At 53.5% G+C, this 13,600-nt stretch overlaps 1 non-coding gene across 1 annotated transcript; it reads right to left on the reverse strand.

Annotated features, from left to right (window-relative positions):
• Nucleotides 1-607: 607 nt before the first annotated feature.
• Nucleotides 608-714, reverse strand: LOC147697143 (U6 spliceosomal RNA). Its single transcript, XR_015299499.1, has one exon. It is a non-coding gene; the product is annotated as a U6 spliceosomal RNA (small nuclear RNA).
• Nucleotides 715-13,600: the final 12,886 nt, after the last annotated feature.

Genomic DNA, 13,600 nt, shown 5'->3' on the forward strand with positions numbered 1-13,600 from the left:
GGAGGGCCGAGACCCCCTCCGTGAACAGAGCCACCGGAGGCCGACCGAGTCGACGCCTCAGGCGCCGAAACACCACCGGGGTCAGGGCGAGACCAGGCAACGGAGGCCAGGACCGACACAGTCGAACCGCCTCCACCAAGTCGGACCCCGGGGGAAGACAGTTCGAATGGACAGGACATGCGCCAGGTCGACCGACCCTCGAAGCACTGGCGAAAAAGACGGCCGGCCAGGAGGACAGCCAGCAACCCCCGAAGCACGAGGAGCTGCGAGACAGGAGGAGATCCCAACGACCCCCAAACGCCCCGGCCAAACCCCCCCCGAAAGAACCGGAGGGAATAACCGGGCCCAGGCACACGACCCCCGAAGGAGGACAAGCCCGAGACGGGGGCCGAAGAGCCCACCGCACATAGTGCAGGGAGCCGACGGAGGAGAGACACTGCTGACGAGACTCCACACCCCCGAAAACGACGAGGCCGAGAAGGACCATACGTCCATACAGGGAACACCCAGACCCCCGCCCGGCGAAGAAGCTCCACCAGGCGGGCCAGGAGCCCAGTCCCCACCCATGGGCCCAGAAAAGATCCACAGGTGAGACAAGGGAAGGAGAAGGCATATGGAACGCATCACGAATGTGCGTGACCGCCTTGCGCAGGGGCCATGCCAAACTCCCCAGTATCGTTCCAATTATAGTATATGTGCTGCCGAAGCGAGTATCTCTAACCTTCCGAGAAGGCGGATCCCGCGGAAAACCGCAAGACAGGACACCGGCCAGTAAGCTCAAAGAGCCCAATTTTTGTAATGTGCCGCCGAAGCGAGCACCCGAAAAACCCGGGCCCGGGAGCCCAGAACGCCCCACGTGAAGGCTGACACCCCGAACTCCGGGGGGAATGTCGCAGGGCCCCCCCCCAAGAGAGGGCGAGACGCCCTCACCCCTAGGGACGTAAAATACCGCTGTGGCACCCTCCAGGCTTTCCCCGTGAGGCGTCCACTCCTGGGCACCCACAAGGTGGAGGCCAGGCAACCTTAGCGTTGTGGGGGCCGCCATGGCGAATCGGCAAGCTATTGCCCCGAGTTGCCGAGTGGGACTCCATGTTAGGAATAGGCACCGAGGCGAGGATAAACAGGTCGGTGGAATATTTGAGCCCAAGACCCGTGGTCCCGGGCAAGACCTCTGCATCAGGGTCAGCTGCACACATCACTGAAGATCAAGCTCTCTTGAGTCTGGCGCCTTAGACCACTCGGCCATCCTGACGACTCAGGGTGTGCTTAGTTCTGACCCGCAGGGGTACCCTCTGGCACCCCCAGAGAGACGACCCCCCCCCGGACACCCCTCAGGTGGAGGCAAGGCAACCTAAGCCTCGTGGGGGCCGTGTATGCGACAAAAACACGCCATTGCCCAGAGAAGCAGAACGGGAGGCAACGAGTGGGAAAGGCACCGAGGCGAGGAAAAACCGGGCCATGGCACCCCAAGCACAGAAGACCCGCCGTGGCAGGGTACCGACCCCGGTACCCGGGCCAAACCACCCTGGACTAGCACTACAGCCCTGGCCGGATTCGAACCCTGGCCTGTGAGGGCTGTCCGCACCGAAGGCACAAGTCCACGGATCAAAAAATGCCGCCGCAGCGAGCCCCTCCGGAATGGGGAGGCTCCGTCGCTGGTGACGGAAGAGAGGCCAGGACTGAATGAGGTCGATTACGGCCCCCTGTAGTGGACGCATCAGACCATTGAGCCCACAGTCCACGGGGGAAACACGGGCCCCCCGGATGACAACCGGACCAGCCGCGTCCCCCTGAACGCGCCCCAGGCGCCGGGGATAATACATCGCATCAGCAGAGCCGCCCGAGGACGGCAGCCACTAGCGGATTGGGTGGCCCGCCAACAAACACACACCACCGCCCCTGCCGGGACGGACCCTTCGTGGGGGCAGACCCACCAACGGAAAAAGCCTCACCTGCGCGTTCCAACGCCTCGGACCCTCCTAAGGGCGTCAGCACCGTTCCGCGTGCCGCCGCGCCTGCCGCCTGCAAGTGAACCAGCAGCCCTGGTCGATACAGAGGCCGCACCTGGCCGAGCGATACCCCGCCCCCAAGAGGCGGGAGGCACCCGTTGCAAGAAAACCCTGTCCGGAGGCGGAAGCGTCCAGCGCCGTGATCCGAGGCCGCTGACCAAACACCCGGACCCGACCAGCCGAGCCCCGAGGACCCGCCGACCGACGAGGTAGGTGCAGTCTAGCAGCAAGGCTCCGTAGTACTCTACAATTTTAGGGAGTAAATGCATGTCAAATGCAAGGCCACTTCATACGCAGGCAAAACTACTCAATTTCGCCCCACGTGGGGCTCGAACCCACGACCCTCAAAGGAAGAGTCTCATACTCCTGCAAGCGCCGAACCCCGTGCGAGGCCCGGTACACGCAGGCAGGCCAAATCACGGGGGCATGGCCCGGGGCCACCCACCGCGACGCGTAAATGGCAAAAGACTGGGGACGCCGGCGATTGAACCCGGCGCCCCCCACATGCAAAGTATGCGCACCACCACTGAGCAATTCTTCAGCAGACAGAAATACCAGGGAAACGCGCCGCACTAACGCGTGCAGGGATAAAGTGGATCGTAAAGACTATCCTCGGAATATATCCGTTTGTCACAGTCCACTGCTAGACAACGTGAGCCCCAGGGACCCACGCCAGGCGTTTCAAAGGTAACCGGGGCCCCAGAATACATACAGGAGGCCCCCCCAGCGCCGGACCCAAAGCCCACTTAGTGGCCAGGTCCCATTAGTAACGACCTGGGAAGAACACGGGAATGTACCAACACCCCTTCTCCCCGGCCGCCCCCCCCCCCCTGTAGACCCTTGGCACGCTAGAGCAGCACCTAACCGGCCCCACAGGACCGGGGGAAGGAAGAGGGGGGGGGATTAGTAGGCATAAGGCACCAGAGACCGCTAGAGCAGGTCCACAACCCTAAAACCCCAGGGCCAGCACACGCCGGCCCATCTTACCTGAACAGTGCTCTGGAGAGAATCGTGCAGAACAAAAAAAACAGGCTGATTGGTTGGGCCGGCCCGCCTCTTATAGAGGTCAGGTGGGACTGGTCGGCCATGTTGGGAGGGGGTGGGAGGTGGTTTCTTTTTGCTTTGGAGGGTTCTGTTGTGGAGCTAAAGCTCACTATGTAACTCAGGGGGCGAGGAAGACTAACGAGGAGGTAATGCAACTATATCTTTGAAATAGCATTGTTTCACATAATACTAAACCACTCATATTGTAAGCAAAGTTGGTAGAACTTTATCCCTTTTTATTTCAGTTGTACATAGCGTGAATTCGACCCAAAGGTATCATAGCACTTTACATGAGCACCATTTGCATTACGCAAGGACACATCCATTTGAGGCACCAGGGAGATTAAGTGATTTGCCCAGATTCACAGAATGCTTGCGCCTCCCACCAGACTCGAACCTGGTATGCTTCTATTATTCAGAAATGTCGACCAACGGTGTGGTATATTCAGGGGCGGCTCCTCCATGTGGGCGGAGGAGCATCACCCCACTACCTTCTCGCAGTGCGAGAAGCAGAAACGTAAAGTGGTATTATAAATACCATTTTATGTTTCTGCTTCTCGCAATGCGCGAAAGCAGAATGGTTTGGTTGGGGGCATTTGGTTGGAGGGTGAAATAAGTAAGCACTCTGTAATACTTTGCCAAGTTTATTGACACATGATTCAGTGCTGACAGCAACATCCATAACCCTAGTCAAAGGGAACAGAACAGCGTTCACCATAGAACGTTTGACAGGTGGGGTAAACCAATAAGGGAAAAATAGGAGGGGTGTATCAGATGGGTGAAAGCAACTATAAATGCAGATACAACACATCTCCTACCCTATACAATAACCACGGAAAAACATGTCACCACATTACATAGTCCTTCTGCCAACGTGGTCTCCGTTCCGTCTTCCTGAGATCTGGCTTGGCCGGTTTGTTGTCCCTTCCCATGTCATCTCTCTCGCCTTTGTCTACATCCTCTTCCTCCAATATTTTACTATTGTCCTTTACAATGCGGTCCATGCTCCATGCCTGTCCATCATTGAGTACCACCACATTTTTACAAACTTTAGCAATTTTCTTCCTCTCCGAGTACTTTGAACACCCTGAATGCACAGACCTCGGGAGTTTAACTTTTACCTCATCTCCTACCTTCCACGGTCTACTCTGATTCCCTATGCCCTCAAAATATTTCTCAAGGTAAGCATCTTAGTATTTCTTTATTCTCTTCACCACTTCTCCCCTGTCACTCTCCTTAGCCACCTAGGACACATTTTGGTACCAGGCTCTCTGCCTTTCAGTGATTTAAAAGGAGATAGCCCTGTAACACTGTGTGGGGTTATTTGGTAGGACCAGATCATCTCATCCAGGGCTTTTCTCACATTACTCCCGCTGTTACCATTCAACTGTAGACACTCTTTTATCATGCGGTTCACTATTTCAATCATCCCATTAGCTCTAGGACAATATAGTGCAGTGCATAAATGAGTTATTGCTAAACTGTGTAGAAATTCTTTCATTGCTGACGAAACAAACTGGACACCATTGTCCGTCACCAAGGTTTGTGGAACTCCTTCTGTTCTGAAAGTTTCTTGTAAAAAAGGATATCACTGAATTAGTTCAATCAATCAATCAATCATAGGCATTTGTAGAGCGCACTACTTACCCGGAGGGTCTCAAGGCGCTAGGGGGGGGGGGTGCTGCTACTGCTCGAACAGCCAGGTCTTGAGCTTCTTCCTGAAGGCGAGGTGGTCTTGGGTCAGGCGCAGGTTGGTCGGGAGGGAGTTCCAGGTCTTGGCGGCCAGGTAGGAGAAGGACCTGCCTCCTGTCGTCGCTCTTCGGATGCGGGGGACGGCGGCGAGGGCGTGATTGGCTGATCGGAGGTGTCGTTTGGGAGCGTAGAAGTTGATGCGGTTGTTGAGGTAGCTCGGGCCTTGGTCGTGAAGGGCTTTGTGAGCGTAGGTGAGGAGACGGAAGGTGATTCTCTTGTTGACCGGGAGCCAGTGCAGGTCTCTCAGGTGTTCGGAGATGTGGCTGTGTCGTGGGACGTCGAGGATGAGTCTGGCTGAGGCGTTCTGGATCCGTTGGAGTCTCTTCTGGAGCTTGGCGGTGGTTCCGGCGTAGAGGGCGTTGCCGTAGTCCAGTCGGCTGGTGACGAGGGCCTGGGTGACCGTCTTCCTGGTCTCGGTGGGGATCCACCGGAAGATCTTCCGTAGCATGCGCAGGATGTTGAAGCACGACGAGGAGACGGCGTTGACTTGCCTGGTCATGGAGAGGGAGGAGTCCAGGATGAAGCCCAGGTTGCGTGCGTGGTCTGTCGGTTTGGGTGCGGTGCCCAGGGCGGGGGGCCACCAGGAGTCGTCTCAGGCGGAGGGCGAGGATCCCAGGATGAGGACTTCCGTCTTGTCCGAGTTCAGCTTTAGGCGGCTGGTCGACATCCACTCGGCTACCTCTTTCATACCTTTGTGAAGGTTGGCTCTGGCGGCGGCGGGGTCGTTGGTCAGGGAGAGGATCAGCTGGGTGTCGTCGGCGTAGGAGATGATGTTAAGGTTGTGTTGGCGTGCGATGGCAGCGAGGGGGCTCATGTAGACGTTGAAGAGGGTTGGGCTCAGCGAGGAACCTTGGGGTACGCCGCAGATGAGTTCGGTGGGCTGTGATTTGTACGGTGGTAGGCGGACTCTCTGTGTCCTTCCGTCGAGGAAGGAGACGATCCATTCTAGTGCCTTCTCCTGGATTCCGACGTTGCTGAGGCGCTGCACTAGGGTGCGGTGGCAGACGGTGTCGAAGGCCGCGGAGAGGTCAAGGAGGATGAGGGCCGCTGTTTCTCCGTTGTCCATCAGGGCTCGAATGTCATCGGTGGCAGCGATGAGGGCGGTCTCGGTGCTGTGGTTGGCCCGGAAGCCCGACTGCGAGGGGTCTAGGGATCCATTCGTCTCGAGGAAGGCGGCCAGCTGCATGTTGACGGTCTTCTCGATGACTTTGGCCGGAAAGGGGAGCAGCGAGATGGGACGGTAATTCTTGAGTTCGGTGGGGTCCGCTGTTGGTTTCTTGAGTAGCGCGCTGAGTTCGGCATGATTCCAGCTCTCTGGGAAAGTGGCGGTGGTGAAGGAGGTGTTGATGATGTCCCGTAGGTGGGGTGCGATGACATCGTCGGCTTTGTTGAAGATGTGGTGAGGGCAGGGGTCGGTCGGCGATCCGGAGTGGATGGAGTTCATCATGCGGACGGTGTCTTCGGTGCTGATGTGGGTCCAGGTGCGGAGGGTGGTGGTGGGGGGCGTTGGTTCGGTCGTGGCGTTCGTCGGTTGGGTGCTGAAGCTGTCGTGTATGTCCGCGATCTTGTTGTGGAAGTAGGAGGCGAGGGAGTTGCAGAGTTCTTGCGATGGGGTGATGTTGTTGTTTCCGGCGTTGGGGTTGGAGAGCTCTTTCACGATGTTGAAGAGTTCCTTGCTGTTGTGTGCGTTGTTGTCCAGCCGGTCCTTGAAGGCAGTTTTCTTGGTGGCGCGGAGCAGCTGGTGGTGTTTCCGGGTGGCAAGCTTGAGGGTGGCCATGCTGTCCGGTGTTGGTTCTCTTCTCCAGGCTTTCTCGAGGGCTCGGCAGTTCTTCTTGGAGCTCTTGAGTTCGTCGGTGAACAATGGGGCCTTCTTGCTGCCGGGTCGGCTGGGCGGGGTCCTCAGTGGGGCGAGTTCGTCCGGGCAGTTGCTGATCCACTTCGACAGGTTGTCGGCGGCCTGGCTGGGGTTCGCTGAGCTGGCGGGAGGGTGCTGGCTCAGGGAAGCGGCGAGCTGGTCGGCAGTGATCTTGTTCCAGCTTCTTCGGGCAACCTGTTGCTGGTGGTGGTGTGTCGTCGTTCTTCTGAAGGTGAAGTGGACGCAGCTGTGGTCCGTCCAGTGGAGTCCTGTGGCGTGGCTGAAGGCGATGTCTTTGCTGGATGAGAAGACGGCATCGAGTGTGTGGCCGGCGAGGTGGGTGGGGGTGGACACCAGCTGCTTGAGTCCGAGGTTGGCGAGGTTGTCGAGCAGGATGGTGGTGTTGCGGTCGTTGTTGTTCTCCAGGTGGAAGTTGATGTCTCCCAGGAGGATGTAGTCAGCGGAGGGGAGGGCATGCGGGCTGATGAAGTCGGCGATGTCCTCGCTGAAGTGTGTGCGTGGTCCCGGGGGACGGTAGATCAGGGTGCCTCTGAGGGTGGTCTTCGGGTCGGTGTGGATCTGGAAGTGTAGATGTTCGGCGGTGGTCAGGATGCCGTCGGTGTTGGTCGTGATGCGGATGGTGTCCTTGTGGATGATGGCGATGCCTCCTCCCGTTTGGTTGGTCGTGCGGTCCCTCCGGGTGATCTTGTAGCCCTCTGGGATGGCGATGGCGATGTCGGGAGCGGAGGAGGCGTTCATCCAGGTTTCGGTGAGGAAGGCAACGTCGGGAGCTGTGGTGTCGATGAGGTTCCAGAGTTCGATGGCGTGTCTGTGGACGGAGCGGGTGTTGAGCAGGATGCACTTGAGGTGGCTGCTGCTGGTGCTCGTCTTGGCGGGTGCTGGTGTGTGGCAGGTCCGGGTGCAGGTGAACTTGCAGGCGTTGCAGCCGAAGGGTTCGTGGGTGCGTCTCGGGGTGGCTCGGTAGCATCCCGGGGATCGGCCGTCGTTGAGTGCGTTGAGGGTGGCTGCGTCGTACGTCCGGCGGGAGGGCTGGGATGTGCAGGGGCCAGGGGTCCTGGCGCTGGGCGCGGTCCGGTCGCGGACGGGCGCAGACGGGCTTACCTTTGGCGCGCCTTCGGCGCGCAATCGGCGCGCCCGCTGCGCGTGACCGCTGCGCGTTGGCCACTCTGCCATAAGAGGAGAGTGGAGGGGGCGGAGCGAGGGAGGGGCAGCTGGGAGGCGGGAGCGGGGCGGCGAATGGGAAGGCTCCAGGTAGAGGGGGGCGGGGCCGCAGGGGAACAGCGGCGGGGAGCGGGGAGGTGACGGGGGCACAGCGGGAAGAGAAAAAAACGGCGGTAAAACAGCGGGAAAACGGCGGACTGGGCAAGGGACAGTCAGGAAGAGAGAAACGGCGGAAAACAGCGGGAAAACGGCGGACTGGGCAAGGGACAGTCAGGAAGGTAGAAACGGCGGAAAACAGCGGGAAAACGGCGGACTGGGCAAGGGACAGTCAGGAAGAGAGAAACGGCGGAAAACGGCGGACTGGGCAAGGGACAGTCAGGAAGAGAAAACTCAGGAAATCAGGGGCACAGCTGCGAGCAGCGGCGGGTCAGCAGGGGCACACCCACGGGGAGTGTGCGCAGTGCGAGGAGGAGGAGTGACCGGCCCAGGGGCACAGAGTTCACAGGGCACCACTGCTTGCGCTCTACCTAAAATGCTACAGTGGGAGGGAGGGGCAGCTGGGAGGTGGGAGCGGGGCGGCAAATGGGAAGGCTCCAGGTGGAGGGGGCGGGCCGCAGGGGAACAGCGGCGGGGAGCGGGGAGGTGATGGGGGCACAGCGGGAAGAGAAAAAAACGGCGGTAAAACAGCGGGAAAACGGCGGACTGGGCAAGGGACAGTCAGGAAGAGAGAAACGGCGGAAAACAGCGGGAAAACGGTGGACAGGGCAAGGGACAGTCAGGAAGAGAGAAACGGCGGAAAACAGCGGGAAAACGGCGGACTGGGCAAGGGACAGTCAGGAAGAGAAAATTCAGGAAATCAGGGGCACAGCTGCGAGCAGCGGTGGGTCAGGAGGGGCACACCCACGGGGAGTGTGCGCAGTGCGAGGAGGAGGAGTGACCGGCCCAGTTGTCACATTCTCCACTATCTTTATTACTACCCATTTTGAATGGTAGTCTATCAGGGATATTATAAACCTTCCCCCCAAACCTCTTACATCTAAGGGTACTACAATATCCATGGCCACTTTGTTCCAAGGGGTGGTCGGTACTTCCACCGCAGAATTAGGCGCTTTCATGCTTTTCTTCGTTTTGTCATTGGTTGCACAACTCCTGCATTTTCTGATGTATCTTTCTACCATGGTGTCCATACTGGGCCACCAGTAATGCGTCCTGATTTTATTCCTCGTCAGACTACATCCTAGATGCCCTTCATGAGCTAGACTCACTAGTTTCTCCCTCAGGTTTTCCAGTGGTATCAACTTCCTTCCTCTGCACAATGTCCCTTCTATCAGGTTCAATTCATGTCTGACCTCCCATATTCGGTTTTCTTCATACCCAAGATCAGAGCATTTCTCTGGCCAACCCTTGGATACTAAATCTCTCAATTTTGGCAGAATCGTGTCCTCCATCTCTGCCTTCCTCCACTCTTCTCTGCTTATTGCCTCTTTGATTTCTGCCACCACATACTCCTCTACTTGTTCGTACTCTCCTTCCCTGTTCTCCATGGGTAAGCGAGACAAGCAATCTGCTGCTTCATTCAGCCTCCCAGGAATATATATATCATCCTGTAATTGAAACCCTCCAATCCTAGGAACCATTTCGCTATCCTTGGAGTAGTCCTCTCCAAGTTCTTGGCACTGAAAGCATTCACTAGTGGTTTGAGGTCAGTGCGAATTGTAAACGGCAGTCCCCTTACATACACTCTGCAATGTCTGACTGCCCAGTAACAAGCTAGCGCTTCCTTCTCAACTACTGAGTACCTTCACTCAGCTTCTGTGAGAGCTCTGGAGGCGAAAGCTATTATTCTCTCTTCTCCCTCTACCATCTAACTGATGGTTGCCCCTATACATTTATTGCTAGCATCAGTAGTTATTATGGTATTCCTCTTAGTATAAAATTTGCTTAAAAATGGTGCCTTAATTACACAACACTTCAGGTCTTCAAACGCTTTTTTGCATTCTTCACTCCACACAAATTTTGCCCCTTTTTATAGCAAAAGCCTCAAAGGTGAGGTTATCTCTGCGAAGTTCTTGATGAACTTGGAATAGTATTCTACTAGTCCAAGGAAGGATTTTACTTCCTACTTTGAACTTGGTTCAGGTGCTAATCTTATTGCCTCCACATGGTCATATTTGGGTTTGATTCCATCTCTAGAAATCACGTGTCCCAGGTATGTAACAGATGTCACCCGTATCTGACATTTGGCTTTCTTTAAAGTTAATTCAGCTCTTTTTAGCCTTTCTAACACTTCCCTCAGCACTTTGTTGTGTTCCAATACATATTTTCCATAAATCAATAGACCGTCCTGGAAACACAGTACATGTTCTTGCCCTTCCAGAATGCCCTGCACAGCTCTCTCGAATACCGTCGCTGCCGAGGCCAGCCCAAACGGCATTCTGCGGGATCTAAAAGCCCCAAAAGGTGTGATAAAGGTTGTCAATGCTTTGCTTGCTGGGTGCAATTTTACCTTGTGATATGCCTGAGAAAGATCTATCACTGTGAAATACGCTGCCTCTTTGACTTGACTTAACATGTCATTTATGTTGGGTAGCGGGAATCTATCAACCCATATGTTGCTGTTCAGATCCCTCAGGTCAATGCATAACCCAATTCTGTTTGAGTTACCCTTGGCGGTTATAACTATGGGGGCTACCCACTCGGAACTCTCTGCTGGTTCAATCACCTCTTGTTTCAACAACTTGTCCAGTTCTTCTTTAAGGGGTTCCCTTGCTAGTAATGGTATTGTCCTGCATTTGTGAGCCACCGGTTTAGCCTTTTCCTTAAGTTTTATTCGGTGAAGATACTCCTTTAAACATCCAATTTCCTCTGTGAATACCTCCTTGAATTCTTCCACAATCTCTGATCCACACACATTCCTGTCTACAAGCATAACCGGGACTACTGCAGTGGGGTCTAATTTCATCCCTAGATTCTTCTGATGAGCCCATCCTAACAGATTTGAACCCACTTTCGCCACGTAGACTTTCCCCACCGTGCTTCTTCCTTTGAATGATATTTCCATAGTGACCACGCCTTCTAATGGAATGGGATCCCTGTTGTACCCCACCGGGCATGCATCTGACTTTTCTAACTGTGTTCCCTTCTCCTCCAATCTGTCTTTGTAGGTCTGCAGATTTATAAAAGTGAACGGTGAACAAGAGTCTGCATAAACTTCTATAACTTCCCCATTTAACTCTATCTCACATTTGGCAAATCCACCATTTTGACTTGATTGTCATCTTTGTTGTCAATGCTCAGTACATATCTTCCCTCATACTCCTCATCATTTTGTACATAATGTACTACTTTTCTAGGTACCACTTTGCATACCCTTTCAAAGTGGCCTTTCCTGTTACAATTTCTGCAAGTAGCTGTTCTAGCAAGACAACGAATACTGTCAGCTAAATTTGCAGTGCTTCCACATCTGTAACATTTAAATCTGTTTTCTGTGTTGCTTCTCTCTCTAACAGGTTCTTTATAAAACTCTTTTTTCTTTGCATTTTTTACTGCGTAGATTTCTCTACCTTCATCTTTCCTTTCCTTTATCTCATTCACCTTGCTTCCCTCATTTACATTCATCTCTTTCACACATTCTGCTGTGTGTTCTACACTTTTCGCTATGTCTATGGCATTCTTCAAGTCTGGATTACCAACCAACAATTTCTCTTGTATTTTCTTATTGTTGGTGCATCTCACCACCTGATCCATTCCTCGTAAACACGCAATATAGTTACCTACTTTTTCATTTTTTCCTTGCACCCTTCCATAAAATTTGTGCCTTTCCAATACAACATTTATTTTGTCTGCATATTGTAATTCCAATTATTTAATCTTAAATCATAAGCATCTCTATCATCTCCCTCGGCATCACCTTCCTCCAAATCTGGTAAGCTTTCAAAAACTCTTCTTCCTTCTGTCCCCAGATTTATTAAAATAATATTCTTCCTTCTTATTGCTGAGAACCCACTTACGCCAATAGCAATCAAATAACATTCAAAACCCTTCTTCCAATCTTTCCATGGTAATGCCGGTTCCCCCTCATCTGTCAGGAAAGGTGGCGGCTGGTTCATGCTTGCTGCCGCCATCCTACCTTACACCTAACAGTAACTACCTCCCTGTTTAATACTCTGAGTATTAAGCTCCAATCCCTTAACTTTTCCTAAATTCTGTATATTACTTCAAACACAGTGTAAAAATCCTGCTTGCATTTCAAACTGTTTTTCATACAAAATGGTTACATACATGTAATCAATCAATTACCATTACTATTGCATTCCAAACTTATATTTTCCTCACATAAAGTTCCTCAATGTTCCTTAAATTTCCATGTTGAATCTGCTTGTGTAAACAAACCAGTTACTGTTTGTTGAATCTGCTCATTCTTGACGTGAACTGCTTTACTTTCTTTCCACACGCGATGTCAGGAAGTATCAGAGCCTCTCCCTGCTCTTACTCAAAGCTAACCGCGTTCCCTTGTTAAAAGTAGGTCTCTCACTCCTTTTTTAATCTTCTCGTTTTGCTTTATCACACCCTGCCTTCGCTGATTGTGGCTGCTCCAGGTGTCTCTCTCCACGCCTGTTACTTGACGCGCTCCGCTCCTCACACCTCTTCACAGCCGCCGCTGATCTTCCTCATGATCCGGCTCCCGCTGTCAGCGCGTTTCCAGAAGATCGTGGTGACACTTCCTGCACCTCTCCGTTCAATTTCACCTCGCACACTTCAGTCAGCTTCCTTCTCCTCCACACAGTCGCAGCCGATCCTACTTGCTCCGGTGATTCTCCGTAGGTGCGTTCAACTTCCCACACACTCGTGATGACGCTAGTTGTGTCTGTAGCGTCCGACCACCTCTCCTCACACGCTTCAGTCAGCTTTTTTCCACCACGTTGCTCACTTCTCCATAACTTTATTGTTAGCCAAAAGTGCTACTCTGCTGCTTTCCCCTTCACGTTTTCTTGTATATATATCCTTAAGGCTTACAGTCATTCACGTCCAAGACCGACACTCTTCCTTACCGTTAACGTTATTATTTTCTTGATTTGCTAATTCCTCCTCACCATGCTGATTTGTCTTGCTCTTCCATAAGTTCACTTTTCACCTTCTTTGTTTCTTTTTCATTCACCTTCTGCTTTGGGTAACTCTTGGAGGGGATGTCACGCGTTGGCCTCCTCCCAACGATCGTCGCCAGTGAAATAAGTAAGCACTCTGTAATACTTTGGCAAGTTTATTGACACGTCACTCAGTGCTGACAGCAACATCCATAACCCTAGTCAAAGTGAACAGAACGGCGTTCACTATAGAATGTTTGACAGGTGGGGTAAACCAATAAGGGAAAAATAGGAGGGGTGTATCAGATGGGTGAAACCAACTATAAATGCAGATACAACAGAGGGCATCTCCTCGAGGGCAAGAGAGGAGTGGCTTGCCCACTGTTGTGGGTGCTGATTGTTTGTCGGCCCTCTGGGGCAGACCAAACCTGTCATGAGCACTCTCCATTTTCTCCATGTAGCCTACATGCAGCCTATATGGAGAAAATGGCCTCCCCATAGACAGCGGTGCGTCAGCGTCCCAACCAAACACAACGCTGCAATTGCAGCGTTGTGAATGGCTTAGGGGAGGGGAGGGAGGCTGCCTGCTTCCTGTTGCACAGTAAGATGTGGAATCGACGTCGCAGGACCGGCCCGGCAAAGGTACGTTTTAAATTTTAAATTAAACCTTCTCC

The sequence above is a fragment of the Lissotriton vulgaris genome, chromosome 8 (genome assembly GCF_964263255.1).
Source record: "Lissotriton vulgaris chromosome 8, aLisVul1.2, whole genome shotgun sequence".
Classification (NCBI taxonomy): domain Eukaryota; kingdom Metazoa; phylum Chordata; class Amphibia; order Caudata; family Salamandridae; genus Lissotriton; species Lissotriton vulgaris.